This window comes from Arachis ipaensis, chromosome B05, assembly GCF_000816755.2.
Source record: "Arachis ipaensis cultivar K30076 chromosome B05, Araip1.1, whole genome shotgun sequence".
Taxonomy (NCBI): Eukaryota; Viridiplantae; Streptophyta; class Magnoliopsida; order Fabales; family Fabaceae; genus Arachis; species Arachis ipaensis.
The window spans coordinates 67,242,136-67,250,704 of NC_029789.2; the positions used below are offsets into that span (position 1 = coordinate 67,242,136).

Here is an 8,569-nt window from a genome sequence, read left to right on the forward strand (position 1 = left end):
TGAGCTCTACACCAACCTTTGCATTTAAACATAAAGCTTCCAACCATAATGAACCTTGCAGGACAATTCTTACCACTGGCCATCTTTCTCTTACTCTTAATGCCACAAAGAGCTCTAAGTTGACCATCCGTCTCCAGTAGACCATATTCAAGTGAGATTAGAAAGCTAAGGGATATGAATTTTACCCACTTGAATGTTGTGGAGGATGATGGCAACTTAGGGGAAGGGGTCTCCAATAAATTTGGCAAGGTGATTTCAAGCTCCATTCCCTTGTGCTCTTTGACAACTTCCACCTCTTTGCAAACTTCTTTAATTTCAACCTCTTCCTCTTGGTAGCTTTCTTCCAATTCAATCTCTTCTTCATTACTTACCAAGGGCATGGGAGGCTGTGCTTTTTCTTCTTTGATCTCCATCTCTTGATCAACCTCTACAAAGTCTTCAACCATGATCTGCCATGGAGGTTGTACACCCTCCTCAACATTAATTGCAACCGTCTTGGAAGGAGGCTCTATGTCTTCACTTTCCCATGGAGGTTCAGCATCTCGCAAGTCTTCAACCACTTTTTCCTCTTTAATAATTACTGCTTTGTCCAGTAGTTTTAATATAAAATCGTACTCATCCTTGATGATTTTCTTTCCATGACAACTCCTTTCAACTATTCTTTCATCTTCAAGGTTCTTTACTACCTTCACCTTTAGGGCCTCCTCTAGCTCCTTATGAAGTATGGATTCGCGAAGATGATCCCTTCTCTCTTGTTCCATGTCAATAGCATCATTGGGATCATGTTGCTCTTGGATTGATGGATGTGGGTGCTCTTCCATGGATAGTGGTGATGGGATGGGGAGATCATTCTGTGGTTGAAAAGGAAGTGCACTAGAGCTTGAGGGTTGATTGTTGAAGGTATTTGGTGGTCTGATTTGGGCGACGAGAGCTTGTATAATAGAGTTTAGATCGGTAAGTACTTTCTCCATGGAGGTTTGGGGTGGATAGGAGGGTTTATTTGGCTCATAAGGTGGTTGGTATGATGGATACGGGTTAAGGTCATATGGAGGTGAATCTTGTGAGTATGGTGGTCCAAAGTCATGTTGAGGAAAGGGTTCATAGGCATATGGTGGTGGTTGTTGATAGTCCATTGGAGGTGGTTGTTGCCATGAGGGTTGATCAAATCCTTGTGGCTCCTCCCATCTTTGATTGTTCCAACCCTGATGCCTGTTCTCATTGTAATTTCCTCTTCCTACAACATAATTGTAAACAGACTCATAGCCAAAGGGGTGAGAGTTCATAGTAGCAAATAAAAATTAAAAACAAAAATAAAAACAAATTTTAAATTAAAAGGTCATTGAAATTTTGAATTTGAAAATTAAATTTTGAAATTTTGAAATTTGAGTTTTAAATTTTGAATTTTTTGAATTTAATGAGGAAAGAGAAAAATAATAAAATGACACCAAACTTAAAATTTTTAGATCAAAATGAAGAAAACAACGAAGAACAACTTGAAGGTCAAGATGAACACGAAGAACAAATTTTTGAAAAAAAAAATTTTAATAACTAAATAAAAACCAATAACCTCTTAATTTATGAAAAAGCAAAAATAAAAACAAAAATAAAAATAAATAAACAAGTAAAAAGCAAATATTTACAATAACCAATAATAAGGCACACGTTTGCAATTCTCCGGCAACGGCGCCATTTTGAAGAACTGAAGATTGATGGTTTAAAAGTTATAATAAATTCTCGTTGCAAGTATAGTTACTAAACCAAGCAATCAACCTTTCTTACAAAAATTTTGGTTGTCACAAGTAACAAACCCCTTTGAAATTGATAACCGAGTATTTAAACCTCGGGTCGTCTTCTCAAGGAATTGCAGGGAAGTATGTTTTTATTATTGGTTATGAGTTTTGTAAATTGGGGTTTTGAAAGTAAGGAACCAGTATGTTAAATGATAAGAAGAATAAAATAAATAAATAACTATAAAATAAACTCTTGGCAAGGTATGAGAACTTTGGAAGTCCTATCCTAGTTATCCTTATCGATTGTAATGAGAATTGGATTTTTCCCCCACCTTGTTAACCTCTAACTATGAAGGTAAGTTAAGTGGATGAATTAATTTTGATTCCTCAGGTCCTAGTCTTTCCTTGGGAAAGGCTAGAGTTATTGGAACTCGAATTAATTCTTGAAGAATTCCAATTTTCAATCAACAAGGAGTTTGATAACTCAAGTGTCTCCAATTTATCAATTCATCAATTAAAACCAAGAATATAAAAATCTAAATAAAAATCTGAAATATCTCAATTGCATTAATAATAGAAAATCCTAACATGAAAGGTTCATAAGCTAATTTGGCAACATAAATAATTAAAGGAAAGCATTAAAGTATCTGAAAGTAAAAGAGAAATACAAAGTAAAAGGAATATTGAACCTGAGAGGAAGTTGAAAATCCTAAATCCTTTAAGAGGAATTCTAATCCTAAATCCTAAGAGAGAGGAGAGAACCTCTCTCTAAAACTACATCTAAATTATGAAAAGTGTATTATGAGCTTATGATTGTGAATGGATGCATTTCCCCACTTTATAGCCTCTAATCTGTGTTTTTTGGGCCGCAAACTGGGTCGGAAATAGCCCAGAATTCGCTGGTTGCGAATTCAAACACGCTGATTTTTCGTCACTGCGATGCGTCTGCGTGGAGCACGCATTCGCGTTGCGTATCATCAGGGCAACTATGGTATATTATATATCAAATCGAAGCCCCGGACGTTAGCTTTCCAACACAACTAAAACTGCGTCATTTCGACCTCTGTAGCTAAAGTTATAGCCGTTTGAGTTCGAAGAGGTCAGGCTGGATAGCTTAGCAATTTCTCCAGCTTCTTGTATTCCTCCCATTTTTGTATGCTTCCTTTCCATCCTCTGAGCCATTCTTGCTCTGTAATCTCTGAAATCACTTAACACACATATCAAGGCATCTAATGGAAATAAGAGAGGATTAATAATAAGCAATTTAAAGGCCAAAAAAGCATGTTTTCAATCATAGCACAAAATCAGGAAGGAGAATGTAAAACCATGCAAATAGTATGAATAAGTGGGTAAAGAGTTGATAAAAATCACTCAATTGAGCACAAGATAAACCATAAAATAGTGGTTTATCAATCTTACATCAAGTGTTAGTTGATATGCCCTTCGCTTACTCACTTACATGTTGTAGCTACCATGTAGTTGAGAACCCTACTCTTATTTGGCATTAGCCCCCACCTGTGTTCTATTTGTTTTGATATCTTTGTTTGTGGGCTTAATCTTCTTTCTTTTTCTCTCCTTTCAGGCCGGCCACCTAGAATGGAAAGAAAAAGGCTTCTAAACAAGTTCCTCCATACAATCCTTTGTAGAATCTCATCAGTTGTGAAAACCCACCTTGGAGCACTACAAGAAAAATTAATTTTACCGACAAATTTTTAGCGGCCATAATATAATAGCCACTATTTCTTTTGTTTAAGCTATGTTATTGTGGCAATTATATAATTTCCGTTATTACTATATATTATACTGGCCATTATTACTATTGCCGCTAATTCTTTATTATATTTTTTGTCTCATCTTAATTCAGTTGACTCAGAAACTCTGTTCCTTAGCCCAAGTAACCTAAAGAAAGAAACTCCTCAAGCTCTTCCCTCTGTCGCCGATCACCGCCGAAGGCCGTCCATCATCCTTCAATCATTCACTCATTCAATTTGATCATTCTTCATCTTTTTATCTTCCCTCTCAGATCCGCATCGCTATTTTTGTTCGTTTGTGTCTCAGATCTCCATTGCTAGGTTTGGTTCCTATCGCCAATGTCGTTCGCCAAGAAAGAAACAAAAATATGGCAGAACCTGCAGCACTTTCATCTTCAAAACCATCGTTAATGTTGGCAGGGAAGTACGACGTGGAGGTTGAGGAGGTTCTTGATCAGATTCTCACTTCCGCCACATGCACTGTCACTAATTTCACGCACACTATACTCTTCAAATCTCAATCTCAATCCAATCTCTCAAACACACTGCAATATCTCAATCACCACTCTCACTCGATCTTCTTCATCGTCGATTGTAACCGACACACTTCCGCTGCTTGCACCATCATAGGTCTTGCGTGTGCATACAATCTTCAGATCTCGATTTCAGTCTCGATGTCACTTTACCCGCTCTTGATTGTTCTTGATTTAGGTTTTGATCTTCAATTTCTCTGATTATGAGATTTTGAATACTTTGTGATTTTTGCGTCTTTCTTTTGTGTGTGTCATGTGTGTGCAGTGGCTATAATTCCCGTGGTTCAAAAACAACACCAGTTTCTGGTGACTCTGCCTTTGTATAATGTAACTACTATGGAGTAATGGAGGTAACTAAATTAATGCTCCTTTTTTTCCATGCTAGATTTTTCACTGAAATTTGGAATATTGTCATTGTTAGTTCAAGAAGTGGTGGTTTATCAAACAAAATCATCATAGAGCTAATAGGTAGAACGAAGCTACCTATGGTTTATTATATGATGGCATTGTTGGAAGGTAGATAGGTTTGTTTATACAGCATCTATTTTTTTATGATCCATGGTAAGATATTATTGTTTCTAATAATTGGCTAAAATATTGGAGTAGGATAGTCCAAAATCTATATAGTAAGCCAATTTTAGCAGAAGTTTGTCTTAATTAGTAGCTGATAGAGTGGTTGGGGATTTCTAAGATATCTACCAATTTATCATGCAAGGATTGTATTTCAAATTCTAAATTTAGGGTCTAATCAATCTATAACTTATTATCTTAATGCCATGCCATGCTACTTATTACAGAACCTTGGTGATTAGACAGCTGTTGATCCACTACTGTCATATGGACGAGGAAGGAAGTTGCCGGGTAGAAGGCACAAGAGGATCATTTATGGACCAAATTTTACCGATATTATTATAATAAAGTACATGTTAGTTAGTTTTCTAATGCTGTAAGTATTCCAGTGATATGTTGGAGGTGGTGGAATTGAGACATTGTACTTAGTGGACGTTCTCATCTCGAATTTAACCTTCTTAGGTTCTCCATTTTGGAATATCCATCCTATATATTGCAGGTTTGTCTTCTATGGAAGGATTGAGTTTAGGCTATTTATTTCTTGTTTTCTTCTGCACTTCATGTATTTCTTCTTCCATTATCATTCAAAGTTGTGCAATAGTGAGGTTCTGATGCTTAGGGGGAGATTTGAGATTGTTTTTCTTGATGAACAACTAAGTTTTATGCTATTTTTTGTTATTATTATAGTTATAGTTAAGTATATGTATAGAGGTGTCAATCTTAACCACACCAAGTAAATTGCCACATCGCCCACATGCCTGCATGTAAAAATATCTCTCCATTTATGTCCTTGTAGATCAATTTATTGGTTTTATGCAACTTATTTCATGATAAAAATCAGTGATGTTTTAGTTGAATTTGTAGTTTTCTGATGGTGGAGAAGACCAGGTTGTGGTTGGCACTTTTGACCTTAATCAGCCTTCCAGATGAAATTGCAGGGACAAAGCCAGAGGTATTTATTTCTTCTCCTAGATTTATAAATCAATGTATACGCATGTTTTTCTGTGTTAGCTTGACTTGGATGCTGTGTCCATCAATTTGTTTCATTGTCAGTTAAATGAACCAGATATCACAAGGGTATACATTAGCAATGTATGTATTGCAGAACAGTTGCATAGAAATGGGTATACACTTCTTGAAAAATCAAAGTTAGTTGCCTATGATTAGGGTAAGATATAACAAAGCAACTTTCACCACTTCATGAGCAAAATTAATTTACTGTGATTACTAGCTGTGCTTAATCTATTAAAGTTTTAACTGAATTTTTTCTATTTATTTTAATAATATAAGTGTCCAAAAAATAAAAAAAATAGTCCGGTGCATAAATATTCTACGTTAACATATAATTCGAAAAATGGTCGCACCCAAAGAATATAATATATGCAACCTAATCTAATATTATAAAATTTTCACGATTTAAATCTGTGACCTTGAGATTACACAGAGACAACTCAAGTATTGGTCTAAACTCTCCTTCAATATTACTTAAAAATTCAGCAATGTCTGTGACTTGTGCTCATGTTTTATATTTGAGTGCAAAGAAGAAATGATGATGTTTCAGTTTTCAAACTTCCAGAAGAGAGAGCAAGAAATTTTTTTCAAACTTGCTCAAGGTTTTAACAATTTTTCCATGTGGCCTTCTTCAATGAGCATGTGATGCCACATGCATTCTCTTCTCTTAGTTAAAAGACAATTCCACTTGGTGAATGTTTCTATTTTAGTTTTAACATCATATTTGGAAATATTCTAGCAACTCTAGCTACTACTAGTAGTTCTAACTTCTAACTTCATGATATTATTATTATTATTATTATTATGCAGAGTATCTCACTGCTTTTTTTCTTTCTATATAGAATGAAAGAGAAAGGTAGGACTCTTAAGTCTTACCTTAGCTCTAAGTTATGTCTACAACAATTTGACTTATTTTTATTATTAAGTTGAACACCCTAAGAACTTAAAAGAATTTTTAGAACATGGCACTTATCTTGTTAATTAATTCAGTAGGAAAAGCAAGAAAAAGTTCCCTTTGTATAGTACGTAGAATATATTGTATTGGAATAATATTAAAAGTGAAGAGAACCTAAATGTTCTTTGTGTCTATCATTTTGCTACTTACTAGAGACACTTGGCAATAATTCAATCAGATGCTTTTATGAATGAATAATTTCAGTCAACAAAGCTGATAGAGTTTTCAAGATTAATACTACCGATCGATTATGGAAATTTAAGAAAAGTCCATTGATGGAAAACTAATAATAAAAAAATTTGATGATTATTAAAAGAATTGAAAATTAATACCAATCACTTTTTAAAAAATCAAATTATTCAATCATAGTAAAATTATTGTTACATATTATAAGAGTTTCTAAAAAAGACTAATTTTATATTTTTGGTTTGTGTTGATGTAGTTCCAATGGAAACTTTGTGCTTGAGTTGGACTTTGAGCCTTTTAACACATCCTTCCCCCGCCCAACACTGAAAAAGTCAATTGGGAATGGCGTTGAGTTCCTTAACGGCCACCTTTCCGCTAAGCTTTTCCATGGCAAGGAGAGTATGCAACCATTGCTGGAGTTCGTAAGGCTTCATAGTTACAATGAAAAGGTATACTCTGTGCACTTCTGGCAGTAAATTCACAAATTTTTTAACAATAAAAGATGATTAGCACAGTTGGTAAAGCAATGAAATGACCTTGTATCCTAAAAGACGCGAGTTTGATTCCCTTTGCTGAAGTGATGATCACTTAGGTGGGGCAATGATCTGTAACTACCTGGGGAGACATTCTTTGGAAGGATCCCTATGGTCTTCAATGTGGTGATCCTTTCTCCCCATGGTTACTTTGCTCAAGACAATGTCTTGGGATACCCTAATACTGGTGGCCAGGTTAGTTGAGAACTCCAGATCACATGATAAAATTTATAATTCTATGTTCGTGTTAACATTTTATTCCTCAATAATGTTAATTGGCATAAATTGTTCTTGATTCTATAATCAGGTTGTTTACATCTTGGATCAAGTTCGTGCATTGGAGAATGAGATGCTCAACCGCATCAAGAAACAAGGCTTGGACATCACCCCTCGCATTCTCATTGTATCTCCCCTATGCCAGATGTAAATATTTAGCTGACTTGTGTATAGTGAATCGATTGTCACAAACTCGAGCCTGTGATTGCTTTTAAAATCGAGTTTCATCCCCTGTGATTTTCACTAATATTTAGCCTGTCATTGGGATTGGTTTATAGCCTAACTTAATGTAACATAGTTATAGGCTTGTAGTATTTTTTGTTATTTCGATTTGTAACATGATTTATTTCTTTTCAAGAGAAATTTGTGTATCAATATTTTGAGTTTAATGAAATATCTATTTTGTAATAATTAATTTCACTATATTTATATTATGCATAGTAATAATAATTGTTGGCACAAATAATTGAGATTTTAGAGAAAAAAAAAGTTAGGTCATTACTTCTAAGAAAATGAGTATAATATAACTAAAACAAGTCTTAAGATTTTAGCGGAAATAGTAATGGCAACTAAAAGTAAATAACATTACAATTTTAGAATTACTTTTAATAGCCATATAAATTGCCGGTAAAATGGGTTTTGGAGGCAATAGTAATTGCCGATAAAAATGAATAACATTGCAATTTTGGAATTACTTTTGGTGGCCATATAAATTGCCAAGAAAATAGCCGCTAATAGTTATATACTTTTTGTGGCCATTAAAAAAGTCTTTACCGACAAATGTTATAATTGCCGCTAAAACCTTTTAGCGACAAAGCATAAGACGACTAATGTCTGATTGCCGGTAAATGTATTAGCGGCTATTTTTATTGCCGCTAAAAGCAAAATAAATGGCCGCTAAAAGTAATTTTTCTTGTAGTGGAGGAGTCCAACTTTTCGTACCCACTCCTTGCTCATCTTTGAATACACCGAGGACGGTGCAATCTTTAAGTGTGGGGAGGTCGAGGACCGTCTTCTGTGGGTA

At 34.8% G+C, this 8,569-nt stretch overlaps 1 long non-coding RNA gene across 1 annotated transcript; it reads left to right on the forward strand.

The window, feature by feature from the left end:
- LOC110262878 lies at positions 5,455 to 7,953 on the forward strand. The gene is made up of 3 exons (XR_002347890.1): positions 5,455 to 5,536; positions 6,993 to 7,464; positions 7,577 to 7,953. It is a non-coding gene; the product is annotated as an uncharacterized LOC110262878 (long non-coding RNA).